General features: G+C 37.0%; 1 protein-coding gene across 1 annotated transcript in view; it reads right to left on the bottom strand.

Annotated features, from left to right (window-relative positions):
• LOC149064462 (uncharacterized) overlaps positions 1-22,978 on the bottom strand; it is a 31,984-nt gene extending 9,006 nt beyond the window's left edge. The window contains exon 1 of the mRNA XM_089255086.1: positions 22,918-22,978. The gene's annotated coding sequence lies outside the window, so the exon portion shown is untranslated. The remainder of the gene's footprint in view (positions 1-22,917) is intronic.
• Positions 22,979-23,305: the final 327 nt, after the last annotated feature.

Below are 23,305 nucleotides of genomic sequence, written 5' to 3'. Positions count from 1 at the left end.
AAGATCGTACCTCGATAGGATGATACAATACATGTATGAATTATCATGTATAGTATATCATATAGTACGATTTATTATGTTTACCAACAACGCGACGATTGGGTACCATGCATAATAGCCGGTAAAAGTGATAAATTTAGGGAAATTTACCAAACCTACCAAAATGCTTGGTAAGTATGTGTAATAGCCGGTTATTAAGCATACTAACCGTATTTATTACATTTACCGTAACATAGCTATACATAACACATAGATAGGTCTATAGGCCTACTGTATAAGTGACTCATATAAAGAAAGAATTTCTATACACTTATGAATCATAAAGAATGACTGTTTCGGATATAAAAAAATAGCTTGCTTTTGAGATAAATTATGAATAGATTGATAATACCTTTGAACTCTTGAAAGAGGAAAAACAATAATCGTAATCTCACCCATAAAACGCTCGAAGAAGGAGCACGTGAATACATACCGTGGAGTATCCCAGATCCGGTAACGTTTCCAAAAAAACACTATTATCATCCATCATACCCAAGTTTTTATCAGTTGTGTTCAAGAAGATCCCTGATTGGTCGATACCTGGTGGTGTATTCAGATTTAGACCAGCGCATCTATTATCAGTCAAGTATTTACAATACACATTGTACGGTGGGAGGAATGTTCGGATTGGTTACATTCAGGCGACAATGTGTCGTGTCATTTCTTTTATTCAGTGTGAAACAAGTTCGCGATTGGTCGAATGTTTCTCAAATTTGAGCCTGACTCAGCCTAGTAGGCGGTGAATACGCCTTCACATGAAGCTAAATTGTTTTGTTTAATATAGATATGGGTCGATTATGGGGAAAAGATATAAACTTGTGTTGGTTATAATTATGTACCTATAAAATTACTATTATTTGGTACTATTTTAATTGCTATTAATTTCATAAATATTTTGATAGTCTATTCCAGGGGTGGCCGCATGCGGCTCGTGAAGTGATTTTGTGTGGCCCCCGACAAGGTAAAAGTACCGCGAAAAAATTAAATTTGTGATAATTATTTGAACTACCGGTTTCAACAGCTGATTTCTAAATTAACAAACTTATTTCTACTGACGAAATTAATTTAATAACTAATTCAATTAATAATGGAGCGACTTATACACCGAAGTTGCAAGGTGGGGTGGCCAACTTCTTTCTGTTCGCGGGCCAACATAATGGTCAGCTATAGCGTCGCGGACCGCAGTCTATTCGATTAATGTAGTTCTTTTTTTATTAAGAATAATATTTTAAAATTTGAATAATTTACTAACGAAAATTTAGAACTAACTGAAAAAATAATTTCAGACTAGTGAAAATTCAAACCCAGCGAGAGAAATAATTTCAGAACAATAAAAATTCAGTAGGAATTCCTATTAGCGAAAGATATGAGAAATACTAAAGAAACGAATAATTTTTAAGAATTACCGAAATATGGTGCCATTGAAAGAAATTATCTCAGAATAGTGAAAATTTGGAAGTATTGAAACATTTTCAGAATATAGTGAAACATTTTCAGAATATAGTGAAACATTTTCAGAATATAGTGAAACATTTTCAGAATATAGTGAAACATTTTCAGAATATAGTGAAACATTTTCAGAATATAGTGAAAATTCCGAACTGAAACTAGTTCGAATACCTTATGAAAATTAGGAAGTAATTGAAGAAATAATTTCAGAGCAATGAAAAATTCCCTCAGAAGTAGCGAAAATTTCGGGATCACATTGAAATTTTACAATTATTAAAATTTGGTAGCCCCACTAGTGAAAGAAATAATTTCAGAATAGTGAAAATTCGGAAGAGGAGAAAGAAAAAAATGGAAATTCGGAACTAGTGAAAGACATGAAGAATTATGAAGATTCGGTAATTACTAGTGAAATAAATAATTTTAGACTAGTGACAATTCAGAACTAATGAAAGAAATAGCGTCAAAATAGTGAAAATTCGGAACCAGTGAAAGAAATACTTTCAGAATAGTGAAAATTAGGAACTAGCGTAAAGAACAGGTCTAGAACACCAAATTACAGTAGAACAGGAGAAATTAGTAAAGAAATAAAAAGCAATGAAAATTCAGAACTAGCGAAAGAAATTAAAAATAATGAAACTTCGGAACTAGTGAGGGAAATAATTTCAGAGTAATTGAAATTCGGAACTGTTTTGAGATTACTGAAATGTTTACTGAACTGTTTTGAGAATTTGAAATAATTTCTTAGTGAAAATTCTCGAAATTTCAAAACATTTTTCACTAGTTCATATCGGGAAAATATATGAAGATTCAAAATATTAATTAAATAAAAAGTAATGAAAATTCGTAACCACAAAAAAAAAAAATGATTTCAGAATAATGAAAATTCAGAACTGGTAACGAACTAAAAGAGAGCGAATATATTTGGAACTGTTGGAAGAAGAAAAGGGTAATGAAAATTCTGAACTAGTGAAAGATCAATTTCAGAAGTGGCAAAGAAAATTATTTTAGAATGATAAAAAAAAAATGTTAATGAAATAAATAAAATTAGAATCGGTGAAATGAGTAATTTCAGAATAAATGAAAATTCAGAGAATTGGTGAAATGATTATTTTCAAAATAAATGAAGATTCAGAATCGATGAAATCAGTAATTTCAGAACAAATAAAAACCCAGAATTGAGTTATTCAATGACCGGGTCCCTCTTTCTAAAGGTCACTGTTTTGGTCACCCACCCCCCTCGTTCACAAAATCTCTAGGTCACTCTTTTGGTCACTCACTGACTTGGTCCCATATAGTCTGGGTCATTGTTTTGGTCACTCACGAGTTTTCATACTGTTTTGGTCACTCACGAGATTTCATACTGTTTTGGTCACTCACGAGCTTACACACAGTTTTGGTCGCTCACATTCTTGCATACTCTGAAGGTCACTAAGTTACCCAGACCCTCAGCTGACTTAGGCAGAGGCTGGTTTATGGTTTTACCGCCTATGGCCTATAAAGGTAAAGGTAGCAAAATTTAAAGCTCTTCCCCCATTCTATTAATTTTCTTGCCTAATCATTAATAAAATCTGCATCGCCCCATCTTGATACCCTAGGATATAGCCCCCTAAAACTACCATCCGTAAATGTGCCTCTGCTCGTGGGCCACCTGTTAGGAACCTCTGCTATGGAATATTAAATAAGGTGAAACCCCATCTGGTACAATCATCCCTGTTCATTTTTTGCGTTCACCAGTTACGTATTTGCGCATTTACGGGGGGGGGGGGGGGCACTAAACGGGCTTTATAACCTAGAGCAGCAAGTTCCGAGGGCAGCAAATTTTAGTTATTAGTTGTCTAGAACAGTGGTTCGCAACCTTTGGAAGCTAGCGGCCCGGTTGATTTCTTTTATGTGAGTGGAAGGCCCAAGTCATGCTTAATGGGGTGAAAATGAATCGGTGAACCATTCACGGCCTGGTTCGATTGATGTCAAGGTCACAGAACACCAAATTAGAATAGGAGAAAATAGTGAATGAAATAAAAAGGAATGAAAACTCGGAACCACCGAATGGAATAATTTCAAAACTGAGAAAATTCAGAACTAGCGAAAGAAATGAAAAGTGATGGAAATTTGTAGCGAGTGAAAGAAATAATTCGTAGTGAAAATTCAAAACATCTTTCACTAGTTCATTAAAGGAAAAATATAAAGATTCTCTCTCAGAATTAGTTAAATAAAGAATAATGAAAGTTCGAAGCTATGAAAAAAAATGATCTCAGAATAATGAAAATTCAGAACTGTTGGAAGAAGTAAAGGGCAATGTGAAAATTCTGAACTAGTGAAAGAAATAATTTCAGAATTATGTGTGATAATGTAAATATTTTCAAAATTAGTGAAAGAAATAATTTCAGAATTAGTAAAGGGAATTATTTCAGAATGATAAAAAAAATGAATTAATGAAATAAATTAAAATTAGGATTGCCTGAATGAAGGAAATTTCAGAATAAATAAAAATTCAGAATTGGTGAAATGTTATCGAACGGCGTTTCTGAACTTTTCTGAACCCATTCAAGAACCAGTAAAAAGTCTGGAATAATTCAACGGACCACTTGTGCCCCGTAGTATCCCGGGGCATTCCTGGTACTTTTTAGTTGTTTTTTTATACATTTGTCCCAATTTTTCAACGATTTTTATTTTAATTTGTAATTTTTAATATCGTGAATAAACAGCGCTTCATTTAACTTATGAAATTTATATCTATACTAGCTATGATACCCGGCGCTGCCCGGGTTTTCTTCAATGAGGCTTTTTGGATCACGTGATATCTCCCTCTTTGTTTGAGGACATGCAAACCGTGTATAAGTTAACCAATATGGCGACTTCCTGCGGGACTCATGAAATAAACAAATCTAGATATAAACTAACGTAGAAATGAAAATATTTTTTTTCCTTTTTCATGGGGCTGCTAACTATTTCGATCCCCCCTCCCCTAAACTTCCATCTGCCTGTTTCAGCTTCCAAAAATGCTTAATTAAAGTTGTGGAATTTCTTCGATGTACTTTATGGGCCCATAATTAATTTCAAAACATCCTAAACTATATGAATTTATGCAGTTGAATATTAAAAGACACAATACGGAGACATTAATTTTCATTCATAAGATATAAATAAAAAGTTGAAATCAATGTGTTATTGCAAGAATATTCAACTCAAAAATAGGTCCGGCTAATTATTTCATATTTAATCTCCTGAGTTTTGTATACATCTCTAAACGAACTCAATATTTCAAAAATCGAGAATTCTTTGCAATTTTTAAAATTATTGATGTAGCGGAAAAACCCCACCAAATTTCCGCATTTCTACAGTAAAATCAGCAGTTTTAACACTGATTTCTATGAGGATCTATGAGGATCCCCCTTTTCCTGACCCTCAAAGTGATGCTGATGATGATTATGACGTCTATTCAAAAAGCCTCATTACTGAGAGTATTGAAAATGTTGCAAACCATTATAAAAAGGCATAAACTATTGTACAAATACTAACAGAATTAGAGAAATGGCAAACCATTGTAAAGGCATATCCACGTCTGAACCGCATTGCTGGGGAACCACGGTAACCAAAGCAGGGGCGTAGCCAGAAATTTCGTTCGGCGGGGGGGACGACTTTCATTTCGGGGGGGGGGGACCAAAGTGACAGAACAATGGATTTGGCCATCTTTTTCCCTTTTTTCCGTCATTTTCTCACATTTCGGGGGGGGGGGGGTCACTCAAGTAAACGTTCGGAAAGTGATTGTTGAGACTCAAAAACCATTGTTGCCCGACAGTTTTTTGCCCATTTGGGGCATTTGCCCTGCTCTGACGAAATTTTAAAGTAACCTATCGTTCAAGTCGGGTCCCATTTGGTATGCATGCGAAATTTGGCGACGATCGATCTAAAATTGTAGATTTGTATAGTGAACATGCACACATAAAAGGAATTATAAAGGAATTTCCAATTTTTAACATGCGAAAAAAAACCCGTTGTAGCAGAATTTGATTCTAGGGGGGAAAAAATGTTATTTTCGTTCTAGATAATAAAAAAAATGAAGTTGAGTTTTAAAAATAACACAAGCCAACTCAAATCAATTAAGCATTGGAGTTTTTTGTGTAAGTTTTACTTAATTAACATTTTAGAGGCAAATAATCCGTAATTATTATTTTTTTTTTTTTTTTTTTGCACAAGTATTGTGGAAGCCAAGGAAACAACAAATTTCTCTAAAGTATACGCATGCTCAAACAAATGGTCTGGAAGGTTCTTTTGATCTGATAAATATCGTTTTAGAGTTTCAAACTAGCTTGATAGTTCTTGGCCAAACTTGTACGTATTTAGGCCAGCTGATGCAATTGAAACTTCGGAGTGCATTAGCATTTCATTGGAAGGCTTCAGATGCTGTAAGTAGCAAAACATACTCTAGTGCAGTGGTTCTCAACCTTTTTTGGCTCGCGGAGGTCTTTCTGGTACATAATTTGTATGGTGGAGCTCTGTTGGCCTATTTTTTATTTCTCACTTTCGCTATTTCACCAGCTTTCCATTCATTCACATTTTTCATATCAACTGAATTTGCTTCCCCGCAAATCTGTTTTGCTACCACACCATACCGTTCTTTGAAACGATTCAGCCAGCCGACACTTGCTTGAAAGTTTTCGCATCCAACAGAGCACGTGTGAATTCCAAAACCTTTTCTTCTATGAGTGGACCAGTAACTGGCGCATTTCGGGAGCGAATGTCTTCGGGAGCGAAACCAGGGTAAAGACAGCTGCATCCACATCTTGTAAATTCGAAAGTTAGATCTTTTCCCTAGGAGATCCTATAACTACCGTTTGAATTTACAATTTCGGTTTCTTCCGATTTTTTCAAAACTTTGAAAGAGTATGTGGAGATTGACTGTTGTTTTTCGGACACTTGTTTTCGAGTTCGTTATAACAGATTTTTCATTTCGTTATACCGGAATTGCGCAATACATTGTTACTATGTAAATTGATTTGAAGGATTGGAAAAGATTTCGTTACAACGAAATTTTTGCTATAACGGTATTCGTTATAACGGGATCCGACTGTACTAAACCAGACATTCACCCCGTCCATATTCCACTGCGGAACTTCTAACGAATTGGTACATGTTGGAATGTGTGTGTACGTATTGTACCGTTGCCCCCATGGACATTAAGACTTGGGCCATGGCCTCATGGGGACATGGGTTGAGATGGCCCTGGTTCTATGGACAGCTCTGTTCGATTATAAAAGTGGTCGCATTTTTTCCAACATATTTCACTTCAGAATATTATTTCTTGACAGCTCTCTCTGTGGCCCCTTCAACACATATCGTGGTATCCCTTTTTCATCTGATCATTACCCACAGTCCCCTTAGAATATCCCAGGACCGCAAGGGGCCCATATCAATTTAGTAATACTAATTTAGTAATTTAATAGCCAGTTTTGGGAAATATAGACTAACAATATTTCTTTGAGGTAAGTTTTAGAATGTGGGGGGGGGGGGGGGAATCTGTGAATTTTCTCCTAACGTATTTCTAAAGAACCTTCGAATAAAAATGCACTTTTAAAGAAAACTTATGGAGTTAAAAACTTTTCTGGAAAAAAAGGAAGCTGGTGACATTTTCAAAAAAAGCACTATTTTTGAAATAGATCTTTACTACACTGCTCAAAACAATTAGGGGAGCACATGGTTTTAACAAAATTACGCAAAGATGTATACCGATAAGTAACAGAAAATGAATCATCCATAATTTAAAGCCTATCAGGAAACGGAAGAAGAAAACTTCATATGCAAATCAAAGTTCATGACGTCAAAAACCAGAAAAAGGAGATAAGGGCAGAAATCGGGATGTTGCAGAAACGTCAGTTTTACTGCCGTAACTGTGAAATTCGATTGCGCAGTATTTTTTTTTGAGACAAGGTGACTTGAGGATGTCTCAACAACGTGATTTACCGGATTCCATGGCATGGCGTGTTATAGGCAGACTGGAATCCGGGCAAACACAACGTAGTGTCGCGGACGCTGTTGGAGTCGCCAGAAGTGTTGTTGCAAGGCTGTGGAATCGATTCCAAGAAACAGGAAATGTTAGACGTCGACCAGGGCAAGGTCGGCCACGCGCCACTGCAGCAACTGATGACCCGGTATATACGGTTAACAGCCCGTCGAAACAGAACAGAGAATGCTACGCAGCTGCAAAGACGGTTGCTCTTGGCAACAGGGCGAAGGGTGTCCAGCCAAACAGTACGTAATCGGCTTCATGAGGGAGGGCTCTATGCACGTAGGCCAATGGTCTGCATTCCGTTGACCCCACGCCACCGTGCGACCCGAAGAAGATGGGCTGCTGAACATCGAGATTGGGAGCAACATGATTGGAGCCAAGTGCTGTTTACAGACGAGTCCCGATTCAGTCTGGAGTGTGACACCCGACGTGTTCTGGTATGGAGGGACAGGGGCACTCGAAATAACCCCGCATTCGTTCGTGAAAGGTCACAATACAGACGAGCTGGTTGGATGGTATGGGGTGGAATCAGCATAGGCGGACGTACGGACCTGCATATCATTCGGAATGGCACTTTGACGGCCCGAAGGTATGCAGACGAGATACTGCGACCTCATGTCATCCCTTACGCTGGAGCCATTGGAGATTCCTTCGTTTTCCAGGATGATAATGCCCGACCGCATAGAGCTCGTCTGGTGGAGAACATGCCTGAAGCTGAAACAATACAGCGTATGGAATGGCCAGCGTGCTCTCCTGACCTGAATCCAATTCAGGAAAAGCGCGACCAAGGCCGCCTGTTACTGTCCGAGACTTGCAGATTGCACTTCTTGAGGAGTGGAACAGTATTCCCCAAAGTCTGATCGATAACCTCATCGCATCCATGGCAAACAGGTGTGAGCAGTCTTAGTTGTTCGAGGAGATCCACACGCCCTATTAAAACTCATGCATCATGTCTAAACAGTACTTTTTTTTATCGTTTACATGTAACCAAATTGTTGCCTTAAATCATCTTTTCATGTTTTTTTCCATATTTTCAAAGAATTAAAGCTTAATTCCAAATTTTTTTACGTCTTTTTTCTGTATTGCGCATTGATACGCGTGTACTATCCATTGTATGCCAATACATGGCTGTCTCGCACGGTTTTCTTCACTTTTTTGCTTGCTCCCCTAATTGTTTTGAGCAGTGTACTTGAATCACATCTTAGCATAGAATGTTATGCATCTGCGTATGAATGAGAATCGTGCAATCCTCCATATCCAATCCATAGTGGAAGAAACAAAGCAACGTATATGTATTTCATGAAAAAAGTTCCTTTTTTACGTATTTATTTTTTTTTTATAAATAACAAAATATATATTGCATGTGTGATGTAAAGGATATTATACAGTTGAATTGGTCACAAAATTTTCTTTTGGTATTCAATGGATATTGTTTTGGTTAAAATCAACAGAAATGACGTTCCGAAAAATTAGTGCTCTCGGGGAAGTTTTGAGGGTCAAAGGGTAATTTTTTCAAATATTGTCATGTTTTTATTAAAAACTCTGGCCCTAATTGATACTTCAAAATTATGTTGAATTATAAGGAGAAACTCGTCTATTCGAGTGCTCAATTCTTTGCTCTCTAATTCGACCTCTTTTTTTCTATAACATTAAGAAAAAATATAATAGCAACGTGGGTCAAATACACTCATGTCCATAAATTAAGGATAATTCAGAATCACACGGAAATCGAAATCTAAAGTAAAAATTTCACCTGCAGAATTATCACACACATCTGCAAGAATGATATGTAAATTTCAGGAAGCCACCAGATGATGCCTATAGTACGTCACAATGACGAGAGTGTAAGACGGGGGTATATAAGGAATGGTGGCAAAGAAGTAAAATTGTTCAAAAGAGTTCTGTACTGTAGGCACTCAGTGCCATAAGCGAATAGTTATGACACAGAGGACGCATGTGGATGATTTTTTTTAAGTGGTAGAATTATCGGCCGCCTGGAATGTGGGCGTACTCAGATGGAAGTATCCGAGGAACTTGGAATTGCCCAAAGTGTCATCTCTAGGCTTTGGCAAAGATTCCATGATAACGGAAATGTCAGTAGACGTTACAGTACAGGTCGCCCCCGAGTTGCAACGCCGAATGAAGACCGGTATTTGGCAGTAACTGTCAAAAGAAGCAGACGGAGCACAGCATCCGACTATTATGTACAGTGCCGTCTTAAGGCATGGGCCCACCCGCACACGGCCACGACCACCTAGATAACCTAATGTGTAATTTAGGTGTCGTGACACGACATCAAGAGAAGAGGGGATCCTCAGAAAAATGAGATCTGGTTGAAATTGTCTGAAAAAATCACTTGGCTCGCAAGCCCATGATGCTCTTAAAAAAGACGACCCTGTTTATAAATAATAACGGATTTATCCCATTTACCGTAACATATATGCATGTGAAATTGAATGTTGGAACAAATTTATATCGAAATCCAATGTCATCCTATCGAAATCCATTTTTTTATGCTGAATCCACCGTTAGAAAGAAATAACGGAGGGATTACACTCAATAAAAGTTTAATAATAGATCTTAAAAAAATTGAAAAATACAATCAATAAGCCTATCGGTTGAATTTTCGCGAATGTAGCCGGTAAGATTATTGGTTGCATTTTTATAAGTTTTATAAAAGAATGAAACTTTTATAGTTTAATCCCGGTCTAATGCTATTTTTTTCTTTGTATCTTCGTGATGTGGAAACATCATAAACTAGGAAATGGTGCCATAATTCTCTTCTACGTTCTTCAAAACATTAGAAATAGAGTAAAATCTACTACTCAAGAGACCGTTCATCAATGTTTATATGTTTATTCACGGCCTTGATTTCCTCAAGCGTTTTCGGATGTTATCTGAATCATAAAGAAGAAGAAGAGTTTGTCATCTTCTATATTCGCGCAACAGCTAAGCTCAAAGTAAATTATTGACTCAAACACCATAACGCAGTGAACGCCATGTGCTATATTTCAGTCACGTGTACCCCCCCCCCCCCACACCATTTCCTCGGCATTTATACAATTTATAGTCCTTAATGTGTTTTTATCGAATCCGTAATTTATCAACGAGTGTAAGCATGAAAAATTAGCCGATGAAGGCCACACACACACGATTCTTTTTGAAGCTTGTCAAATTTGACCGAGAAATAAATGTAATCTATGACTAAATGATGCTTCCTTAAGAATTTGATGCATGTATTGCTGTTCCGCTATTAGATATTTACAGTAATTTTCGGAAGATAAGTCACGGTTTTTGCGGTTCGAAAAAACAGTAAGTACAGTAGAGACGCCGCTTATTATAATTACGGATAATGTTATAATTTAGGTATTATTATCACTTTTGAATAGAACGGAGCAGACCAATATCGTAACATGGGAATAAACTCGTTTGTAGTCATCAGAACTTCATATAATGTTGTCTTTTTTTTTCTTTCCGTCGAAAGTGGTTTTTTTTTTTCGCATTCTGAAGTTAAGGTTTAATAAAATTTACGTTTTCCCTGTAAGTTATAGTTATCACGCTAAGGTGTCCTCCTTCACCTCCCGATGACAAAAATTTTCCGTACCTAATGCCGCAATCGGTCCGCAGTATATGCCCCCCCCCCCCAAGGGCGAAGCTGACAGTGCTGTTACCCTAGGGCCCGAGACATCATTTTTTGCTTTTCCACACTATAAATTAACTACAGAAAAGTCTGCCGGGGGCCCTGCTCCTGGATGTGGGAACCTGCGCCCGAGTAGCGTGGTGGTAAGGTGCTCGTCTATCGCCGTGAAGGTTGCTGTCACGGTCCCAGGTTTAAACCCGAGGGAGAAGATATTTTCCCTAACGAGCTTCAGACGACCACCGATAGACAGCGCCTTCATTTCCAACCCATCTTATTAATGGAAGTCAATTGCATTAATAGCGATATGGCCAGAGTTGGTGTTTGGTGTAGTAGGATGTTGGAGCCATTCCGCAGTATAAAGCTGCGATCCATGTACTTTCGCTTTCTTTTCTATAGAGAAGGCAAATGTATGACAAAAAAAAAGCATTTTCCATTCAGTTCTTGATCAGTTTCTTTCAGTTGACCAGATTATAACTTATTTTCCCAAGAGACTTTCTCAAGGGAATGTATGGTATATGTACCGTTCATTAATAAAAACGTATCGTGATTTGTAACACACATTATCGGTGCGTCGATCTTGAATCGTACGACACCCTGCAGCGATTCTAATCCGCTCGTAGGCACACTCTAACTTTCGTTGCGTTCCTTTTCTTTCCTTTGTGTTCCTTGAAAAAACCGATTCCAGGTTGATCCAGTTTTCAAACAGCTCAAGAATCATTCACAACACAGTACAAATTAATGTAGAACCAATTGCGAATGCTTACATTGCACGATCCGTACTCTAATGCAGTGGTTCTCAACCGGGGGCCATATGGCCCCCTTGTGGTACTGGGATACTTTAAGGGGGCCACGGAAGAAAATGGAGAAAGGGGCCATGACAGGTGGTTTGGAGAACTGAGAAGAAAAATTAAGGTGTGAAGAAATAAAGATTTTATATGTGACTAACACTTACAGTGAGAGAGAGAATCCAACAAAACCACCCATAAAACCAGGGCCTTCTTTAGGGCATGGACCCACCCAGGCCTCACCGCCTGCATTTTGCAACAAGTTCCCTAGGATGGGGTTTTTCTCAAGTCCCCGGTTAAATTTTTCGGACCCCCTTCTCTATATGAAATTTATTGTATGAAAAACAAAAAAAATGATGAAAACAATATTAGGTCACGGGCTGTAACTCTGTCAGTCCCAGTCTTGTGAGGGGTCGTGCCCATAAGTGACCCCACCTTATAATATTTTGTATAGTACAATATTAATTTTGAAAATAAGTAGGAAATATGTAGGCTGTTTATTTCCAGCTAAAGTATGGGACTACCATAGCATCACTTTGCCTAAGGAGGGGGCTCCCATGATATTGAGACGGTCCTGATAGAACTCGGACTAGCGGGGAGATCAATAAATTCTAGGCTAGTCGTCTGGAGGCCAAATTTCTTTGCAAAATTTTCGTTCAGTACAAATTCACTGAAAAAAATCATTTCAATACGTATAAAGTGTCTTGCTTCTAGATGAGAGTTGAAAACTCTGGGTAGGACTGGGGAGCCACGAGAAAAAAATATGGTTCAAAGGGGGCCACGGGCAAATAAAGGTTAAGAAACACTGCTCTAATGTATACGCGCCTTTAAACAACTCCGGCTTCCAATGGCTCAATAAAAAGAGGAAATGCAGCATTTTTAGCTCAAAGGCGAAAAATAAAAAAAAAGGAAATAAGAAAAAGAAATGCCGTTTCTCTCAGAATAAAATTTAAAAAAAAATGTAACAATTGAACATTTTGCAACCAATCATGTAGAAACCCGTTCGACTAAAGGGGATGTATGGTCACCGTATTTCAGACGGCACTTTTTCCGGATATAGTTATCATTTGGATATTATTATACGACACCCAGAGTCCCGATGTGAGCGCATTAAGAGGAGTGGACTGTATGTATTTTATTTCTTGGTTTTTCAATGAAGATGGCAATGCATAGGGTGCTCAAAAAGTTTTTGGAAAGACTTAAGCAATTATCACTTTCCCTTTTTTATTCTTTTGCCCGTGATCCGATTTGGATTATTTTTTCGTACGTTTCCTTGCATAGGGTGATACAGTGGGAGGGCGTTGGGAAGAATAAGCGGATTTTTTTCGAAAGTTTTCGCTACGTAGGGCAGGACCGTCATTTCAACTTTTTCCGGGGAGGGGGGGGGCAAAGAACATGTACTCAATGTATTTACAGTTATATATATACATGTATATTATTTTTAGTGTATTTTCAAAAGCCGGGGACCCACGCTGTTCATAAGACGGCCCTGACTCAAATACAGTGGATCCCGTTTATGAAGCTCTCACTCGGACCGTTTTCCCTCTTAGAACGACTCATTTTCGTGATCCCAACCTTTAATAGCGCTCGTGGAGATTTCCCATTAAATCCCGCTTTCAACGTATTTCACGACGATATTTTTAAAACGTTATAAGTGCATGCGATCCACTATAGTTCACGTCTGTTGTTTCTCTCAATGTAGCATCCTTAATCATATACCATGTTCACCCCCCCCCCCCCAGAATATTCTTAGGCCCAGTCGGGCAATATATCACTGGGCAAAACAATATAATAATAATTCTTTGAAGGGGATGGCGCACTTGTTTCCATTTTTTCCTATGTGTTTTGGAAAAGTGTCTGCCTTCCAAAGGATTAATTGAACTGCGTTATACACTGAAGAGCCAAAAAAAACTGGTACACCTGCCTAATATCGTGTACGGCCCCCGCGAGCACGCAGAAGTGCCGCAACACGACGTGGCATGGACTCGACTAATGTCTGAAGTAGTGCTGGAGGTAATTGACACCATGAATCCTGTAGGGCTGTCCATAAATCCGTAGGAGTAAGAGGGGGTGGAGATCTCTTCTGAACAGCACGTTGCAAGGCATCCCAGATATGTTCAATAATGTTCATGTCTGGGGATTTAGGAGGCTAGCGGAAGTGTCTAAAGTCAGAAGAGTGTACCTGGAGCCACTTTGTAGCAATTCTGGACGTGTGGGGTGTCGCATTGTCCTGCTGAAACTGTCCAAGTCCGTCGGAATGCACAATGGACATGAATGGGTGCAGGTGATCAGACAGGATGCTTACGTACCTGTCACCTGTCAGAGTCGTACCTAGACGTATCAGGGGTCCCATATCACGCCAACTGCACACGCCCCATACCATCACAGAGCCTCCACCAGCTTGAACAGTCCCCTGTTGACATGTAGGCTCCATGGATTCATGAGGTTGTCTCCATACCCGTACACGTCCATCGGCTCGAAGCAATTGGAACCGAGACTCGTCAGACCAGGCAACGTGTTTCCAGTCCTCAACAGTCCAATGTCGTTGTTGTCGGGCCCAGGCGAAGCGTAAAGCTTTGTGTCGTGCAGTCATCAAGGGTACACGAGTGGGCCTTCGGCTCCGAAAGCCCATATCGATGATGTTTCGTTGAATGGTTCGCACGCTGACACTTGTTGATGGCCCAGCATTGAAATCTGCAGCAATTTGCGGAAGGGTTGCACGTCTGTCACGTTTAATGATTCTCGTCAGTCGTCGTTGGTCCCGTTCTTGCATGATTTAATTTAGTTCGTGCATGATTTAATTTAGATTTAATTTTTTGCCGGATTCCCGATATTCACGGTACACTAATGGTCGTACATGAAAATCCAAATTTCATCGCTACCTCGGGGATGCTATGTCCCATCTCTCGTGCGCCGACTATAACACCACGTTCAAACTCATTTAAATCTCGATAACCTGCCATTGTAGCAGTAGTAACCGATCTAACAACTAAGCCAGACACTTGTTGTGTTATATGGGCGTTGCCGACCGCAGCACCGTACTCTGATTGGTTCCTCTCTCTTATTTGCATATATCTCTTTATTTGCATACGCATGCCTGTACCAGTTTTTTTGGCTCTTCAGTTTATATATATATAACGCATTAAAATATTAAAATTCTATGTAAAATTTCCTAAAAATAATATGAAGAAAAAATTTATTCAATCAAGTATCACAAATGCGTTTTTGCGCATTTTTAGGAGAAAACATGAAAATTGAAAGATTAATATATTTATTCTGAATCCAAAGATAAAATGCATTTATTTAAAATCCAAGAAACGCTCTCCTCATTCCTTAGTTCATAAAATCGTGGTTTTAAGAACTAAGATTTCAGTTCAGCCTTATTACCATCAAGAGTTTCGCAAGACGTTTTACGTCGAAAGCACCTGACCTAGAGAGTGTGGAAGCATGTGAGTGACCGAAACAGTATGCAAGTACGTGAATAACCAAAATAATGACTTGTGAGCGAGGGACGGACCTAGGGGGCTGAAAGCATGTAAACGACCAAAAGAATGACAGAAAAAGAGGCATATTCACGGTGGGGGGGGGGGGGGCTAAGCGAGCTATAGTCCTGGGCGGATACTTTGGAGGAATGAGAGCTTAAGAAAAATAGACTAGATGAGTGACGAAATTTGTGTAGCCCACAGACGTCAAGACCATGAATCCGAATTCGGATGGGGGGAAGGGGCGCCTCGAGCAAAGCCCTGATCAGAAGGGTCCCTAAAATTATTTGGCCCTTCTCAATTGCTCGAATTTCCAAGTAGAAAGATGAGGCATGTGTCCAAGCGGCACCTGTTGTTAATCATAGCACCTGATTCCGTTATCGTTGATTGCCCCAATCCACCCGACAACCCCTCGCGTGCCTGGTTGGACCATGCGTTAAAACGGTCCTGGGGTAATTTATTAAAGAATCACACAATCTCTTCAATTCAGGGGGGAAAATATAGAATGGGTGAAACACTCTCCATGTTTGATAATTAATAAATATACTCCGTTGGAAAGCACTGTTTGGAAAATGTATGCGTATTAAAAGCGATTCTGTTTTGGTTGAAAAACAATTATTGTTCATTGTTGATGCATTGGCGCCTTCTGTTGTAAACATGTGCAAGGAACATGGCCAAAGATGAGTGTGCATGCGTCCTCATGTCAAGTTCAGGAATATTTATATCTCCTAATCCCACTTCAACACTTTCTTTCGCATATTAACGTACATAATATTACGTAACATATTACGTACATAATAAATAATATCGTTATATTGAAAGTGTGAACCGCTGCTGCCACCTATAAAATATAAAAAAATTTAAAAATCAGCTTGCTTAAAAACCCGCTTGAGCTGAATAAAAACATAAATTTTGGTGGTATACGAGGGATCGTTTTTTTTAGATAGTGGGTACATTCTCTTTCATTTTGCCTGCACAGACCTGTTGTTTCACTGCCCAAGGAATTTTGATATCTCGATATCTGTGCGTAATAAAATGCTACCTTATACAAACAATATAAGGACTTTTTTTCTGCTCAGCAAAAATACTCTGTGTACAGAGAAGCATTCTCGGTCATTCTCAGACCTTAAACGTCCAAAGTTTGCAAACTTATTCCCCATAAAAAAATGGTACCTATCTTTACTACATTCGCCCATTTCCGCTGAACGGTTGAAAATAAAATTTTATCTGTAAAAATGTGCCTTCCAGAAAATATTGGAAATAAGTATACAGTTCGGTATATGTTACTATTACATGTAAATATCATTGAACTGGAACTACTGCTGTCACCTATCAAATAAAACTGTTATTATTCTTGGATTGAAATTAGTGACCGGTATTTGATGATGAGTCACGTATCAAAAACCAATGTAGTATGATATTTATAAATATTTTATAAGCAATAATATTAATTGAATTGTCACGTTTGCTTCAAAATTTTAACAGTTGTTGTTTGTGTACGGTAAATTGACATTAGTAAAATGCGCATAACTAACTCATCTTTTCTGTAATTATAATTGAAAGAGAGATGTATATTATACAGTAATTACTGTTTTGTGCATTTTACTAATGCTTATTTATCTCACAAAATTAACAAATTTTAAAATTTTGAAGCAAACGTGATAATGTAACTAATATTATTGCTTATATAATATTTATTATTACCATAGTACTTCGATCTTTTCTATGTGGCACACTAATCAGAAACCGGTCACCAGTTTGAAGCGAAGAATTATAACAGATTTATTCGATAGGTGACAGAAGGGGTTCTAGTTCATCGATGTTTCTCATATGTTATATAATACTGTACTGTATGCTTACTTTCAATATTTTCTAGACCGCACATTTTTACTGGATGATTTTTTTTTTTCGTGATGTGATGTCTTTTACTGTTACTTTTGACCATGAAAGACGAATGGATGCAATGAATGTGATGAACAGGGCCGCAACTAGGGGGGAGCAGGCGGGCCTCGTGCGCTGGACCCGAGGGAACGCAAATTTCATTTCGAAACCTCTCCTTCAACATAACAAGGGGGCGCCAAAATGCGCGCTTGCCCCGGATGACCAAGCATATAGTTGCGGCCCTGGTGATGAAAACCAGATTTCCCCAATATCTGGAAAAAAAAGACAGCTAGGTTTATTTATTAACATTTTTTTTTTCTTTTCCCGCGAGCATCTCGGTGCTTACCATCACCCCAACAACCTGAACCCAGGCTTCCTAGACTGAGATCTTTGTCTTTGGTGGGCCTCCCCTATAGTGAATTTATAGTGTAAAAAAAATAACTGCCATGCCTACCCATATGGGTCGGGGGATCATTCTGGTCATTTCGCCGCTGTCGTGGTCGAGTGGTTATAGTGACGGACTCGCGATGCGAGGATCCGGGTTCGAACCCCACAGTGGTGGTCGGCTGAAGTTGGTTTTCTGTGGTTCCCAACTTCAAGGTGCAAATGCGAGCCGATCTCCTCGTTAAAAAGTCTCGCCACAGAGAGCAACAGTCCTACAACGATAAATCCTTCAATCATAACACTTCACTCATAGTTAGAAAAACTGGTGGCAGATGGCAGCACTACACATAACAAGCATTACAGAGAGAGAAAAAAAACTTCGTCAGGTTTCACTACACGTGCACGCACATTCCCGCATGTACCGATTCGTTGGGGGGTTCCGCGGAGGAGGAGGAGGGGGGTGGTGTTGTAGTAGTAGGTAGGGCCTCCAAAGGATGGCTCGGGGATCCATGATGTTCTTAAATCAGCTACCTCGTTGGGCAATTTGCCTGTTGTGGCGTTGTATTTGTATTTGTAAACCATTGAGGATGGATGGATGCTTGATTTCATACTCAGGAGATATTAACCGACAACCCCAGATTAACAGCATTCGCATAGTGATTAAATGGCTTGGAAGCTCGTCAATGACCCCAGCCTAGGGGGCCCTGCTCGAAGATGTGGGGGGCCATGGCTACGATCATAGCTCTTGATTCGTGAATATGCCTCCCAATAGGCTGACAGGGCTCCAACCCTCGTGGATATGCATCGACTTTAGGGCCTATCTTAAACAGGTGCCTCCATCTGTTCACAACCTACCAGTTTACATACTTTCTCTTTGAAATCCTACGGCCGGGTCTCAAATGATCATGAAACCCTCCTATGAATTCCGGGTCCCGGGAAAGGCCTATGCTTCAAAAAAAAAGTATCGAGAGTCTTATCAGTATCACTCTTTACAATATTGAAAATTCCCATTTTCAAAGCCGAAGGGGGGGGGGAGCATCTTAGAATAGTGCATTTGTATTCTTACAGAAGGCAGAACATTGCCAAAACCCGTAAATTTTTCTCAAACTCAAAAATGTCCAATTTAAAAAAACAAAAACAATCATTCCTTTATAAAATTCGAATTTTTGCAGACTCTGCATGGCCCCTCCCCACTATTTTGAAATGTGTGAAAAACAAAAAATTATTAGAATCTTCTCTCCCCGGAAGGGAGCCCTGGCAGTCCCACCCCCTTGCGGGGGCGATGCGTTTACCTCAGTTGCATAGGGGCTATGGCGGTAAGATCTGGCATAATTATTTGATAATAAATATGTATATCAAGTGGTAGTGCCAACGTTCTCTTTCATTTGGCTATGATGCTGCTGAGACAGCAATAGGGAAACTTTTTTTGGCTAAATATTAATATATAGGTTTGAGTTCTCCGTAGAACAGCCTTATAACTATCAAGGGTTCGCGAGAAGCTTTTTGTTGAAACCCCCTGTTCTGAGACCGCAAGATGGCTTCAGTTTTAGAATCACTAGGGTAAACTAACACGACTAAACCATACATGAACCTCGTCCACATTCCTCTGCGGAATTTCTGACGAATTGGTACGTGGCTTGAATGTGCGTGTACGTGTTGTAAACCTAACGTGAAGTTTCTTACTGTGCATTGCTTGTTACGTGCGGTGCTGCCATCCGCCATCAATTTTTCTACAATGAGTGAAGCGCAATGATTGAGTAATTGCACCATTACAGGCCTGTTGCTCTCTGTGGCAAGACTTTTTAGGGGGCGGGGTCGGCTTGTATTCGCACCTCGAAGTTGGGAACCACAGAAAACCAACCTCAGCTGACTACCACTGTAGCCTAGGATAACGTGAAGATCAGCGTTTCCCAAAGTGGGCGATTGAAGCGGGGATGGTAGAAGTTACAGATTAAAACATGGGATCCTGTGGATTGGCCGGACGGGAGGGGTGAAGAACAAAGTAGGAAGAAGATTATGCAGATTTCCTAGCTGAGATGCAGGGACGCTGGATCCGGGGGGAATCGTCCTTTTTTTTTTTATATATAAAAATGGACAAGGAAGCGTTTTCTCTTGTTGTTTCATGCGTAAGTCCGTATCCTCATGAACTTTTTTAAATTTTTGCTCCCCTCCCCCAACTCTTTTCTAAATTTCTGCTCTTTTAGGCCCTTCCCAAAATTTCTGTTCTCTCTGCATTTTTTAACGCCCTGAATTTCCCCCTTGCCCTTTCCTGAATTTCTGTCTCCTCCCTTTCGGCGTCCTTGTTCAGATGCTGCAGTTAAGAAATTCGAAAGAAGTTCTGAATGACGTTTCCATTGACCAGTGTTCAGAGGCTGATTTATGGCTTTCCCATACAATAGGCTAAGCAAGGGATTCTTCACGTTTTTTTCAGCCGTAACCAAAATTCAACGCTTTGATCAACTTCGCGGGCATCTGTCTATTTTTAATAGAAAACAAATTCTTATTAACTATTTCTGATTAACAAAATGTTCAGTTTTCGAAGGTGGACCCAGAGACCCGAATCAAACAAAAGGGCCACAAATTACTGAAATTGAATTCTTTCATAGATTCTGGAATTTTTTTCTCTCACTAATGAGAGAAAAAAATTCTTCTGATTGTTTTTCATTCATTTTGGAATTTTTTTCGTCAGTTCTGCAATGATTTTTCATTAATTCTGGAATTATGATCTTCTTTCATTTCAAATTCTCATCATGTCAGGATTTGCATAAATGTTTTTAAATGTGTTTATAATTTTACATAGATAATTTTCAGCATTCTTGTATATTCTGTAGTATTGTCATGCCATATTGGATACCGAACTATTCATCAAAAATACATTAAAATCATGGCTCAAGAGGGCCACAAAATGTCTGGGTCCTGGCCCAGGCTGTCGAAATCTTCAAGACGCGTCTGAAACCAGTGATGCAACAAATGGATTTATAACCGGATTATAAGTAGAGTCGTACGACTCATCTCTGAAGCCCCTGTGATCCAAGTTTGGGTCACGACCCATAGGTCTAGAACCCCTGGAGCTAAGCAAATTTGGGCGCCCTCATCTTGCTTTAGTCTAACGTTCTTGTTCACCATTGCTAAACGAATTTGGCCTCGCATCCAAACTTTCCGCTCTAACGGTATAGCCGAAATGCTTGTAATTATCAATAATTAAATTAGATAATAAATAGTTATATAAATAAATTAATATATAATAAATAATTATATAAATAAATTAATATATAATAAATAATTATATAAATAAATTAATATATAATAAATAATTTATATATATATATAAATTAATATATAATAAATAATTTATATATATATATAAATTAATATATAACAAATAATTAAATTAATATATAATAAATAATTAATTAATTAATAGATATTTAATTAACTCGAATAGTATAATATGCATAACAATGGAGATAAACTTTTTTATAATTATTATATTAAAAATAGAAGTTTTCTTTTTAATATGCAGTTTAAATACAATTTATTTTAACTACAGAAAAATACATCGAATAAAATAAATAAACACAATTTTCTGTTAAATTTTTTGCGTAAATACTAAAAAGAAGAAAAATTAAACAAAAATAAATTAAAAATATTTTTGAAATTTTGTATAAGAAAGTGCGAATCGAAGATTGCTAAAACAGACGTTAATTATAATGAAGATATTTCTTAAATGCATTCAAGATAAATTCAAATTGTTTTTTGTAAGAGAGAAGATTTAGAGTAAATGAAATCGTAAATTATACTAAATAAACAAATAGAAAAAATTCATTTAATCCGTATTTAAATGTTACTGAATGTTTTTTTTAAAATGCATTCAAGTTAATGAATAAATAAATTGATAGCAATAAATAAATCAGGACAGTCAATGAATTAATTAAACGAAATTCCAGAAAAGAAATTAAACTCGAATAATATAATATGCATAGCAATGGAAATCAATTTTTTTATAATTTTTATATTAAAAACAGAATTTTTTTAAGATATTGAAATAAAATGAAATTGTTTTTAACAATCAAAAATACGCAATCTAAGAAATAAAACTTGGGAAAATAATTATTAATATATATTCCTTTTTAGGTTAAAAATTAAAAGCTGAGAAAAAATTAAATAAAAATTCTCAAAATAAACTTGACATTTTCGAATTTCTTTTTAACGAAATTGGAATCAAATATTAATAAAATAGATGGTGATTGTAATGAAGATGTTTCTTTTTAAATACATTCAAGATAAATTCAAGTGGCGTTTTGGATGACAGATTATTAAAAGGAAACGAGATCGTAAATTATTAAATGAATAAAAAAAAATAAAAACATTTAAACCGTAAATAAATAAATCGATAGTAATAAATTAATAAATCAGGATTAATTAAGTCAATTAAATGAAATACCATTAACTCGATAAATTAATAAATAAATTAACTCGAATAATATAATTTACATGGCAATGGAAATGAACTTTTTCGTAATTATTCAAAAAATAAGAAAAAGTTAAAAACATTAAGTTTAACTAAAATTGATACGAAAATAAAATTGAGAAAATAATTATCAATATATATGGTTTTTTTTTCGGTTAAAAATTTAAAATTAAGAAAATATTAAATAGAAATTGTCAATTTTATATTTATTAATTTATTTTTCTTAACTCGAATTGAAGATTGCTAAAATAAACATTAATTGCAATGAAGATATTTCTTTTTTAAATGCATTCAAGGTAAATTTGATTTATAATTTGCATGAGAAATTATCAAGAGTAAATGAAGTCGTAAATTATTTAATTGCAAAATAATTTTAACTGACTAGAAAAATGTATTTTAATTAACTTTATAAATAAATTGATAGCGATAAATTAATAAATTCAAACAGTCAATGCATTAATTAAATGAAATTCCAAGGGGAAAAAATGGAATGACATAATATGCATGGCAATGGAATTTTTATATTTTTGTTTTTAGTTTTTGCCTAAAAATTTAAAATTAATAAAAAATTAAATAAAAATTGTCAAGAACAACAAAATATAGTTTTGAAGTTTTAAAAGAAAATTTGAATTGACCGCTAAAATAAATGTTAATTATAATGAATATTTTTCTTTTTAAATTGACTCGAGATGAATTCAAGTTGGTTTTTTTGGATGAGAAATTATGCAAATGAGCTTTCAATGGCAATAAAATTTAGAGAATAAGCGAGAGGAACTCACGTTTTTGATGGGAAACTTGTTTTTTTGCTTTCGTTTCTTTTTCTTTATTTTGTAATGAAGGATGATGATGATGATAATAATAATAAGAGAAAAAAGAATTCCTTTCGTCCATTGAAAAATCGGACATGCGTATTAGCACCCATTGCTGATGATAAGACTCTGTTTATTATTAATAAAGTATTACTCGTTGCCAAAAAGGGAAAATTCCCTTTTCCTTCTCATATCTCTTATAGCATCTCTCCAATAAAAAAAAAAGAGTTAAATAAATATTCATGTCATGACAAAAGCCGGAAAATAATAAATACCCGTAACTGCCAAATTTTAATAAAAAATTTATACCTCATAACGATTAAATATCTCAAATCATGTCAAAAAATAATTTTAATTT

The sequence above is a fragment of the Pholcus phalangioides genome, unplaced genomic scaffold, assembly GCF_987345545.1.
Source record: "Pholcus phalangioides strain wild (caught in Gottingen) unplaced genomic scaffold, Ppha-v1.0 ptg000042l_1, whole genome shotgun sequence".
Taxonomy (NCBI): Eukaryota; Metazoa; Arthropoda; class Arachnida; order Araneae; family Pholcidae; genus Pholcus; species Pholcus phalangioides.
Note: the sequence above shows the minus strand (reverse complement) of the source record. Positions and strands in the feature narration are given on the sequence as shown.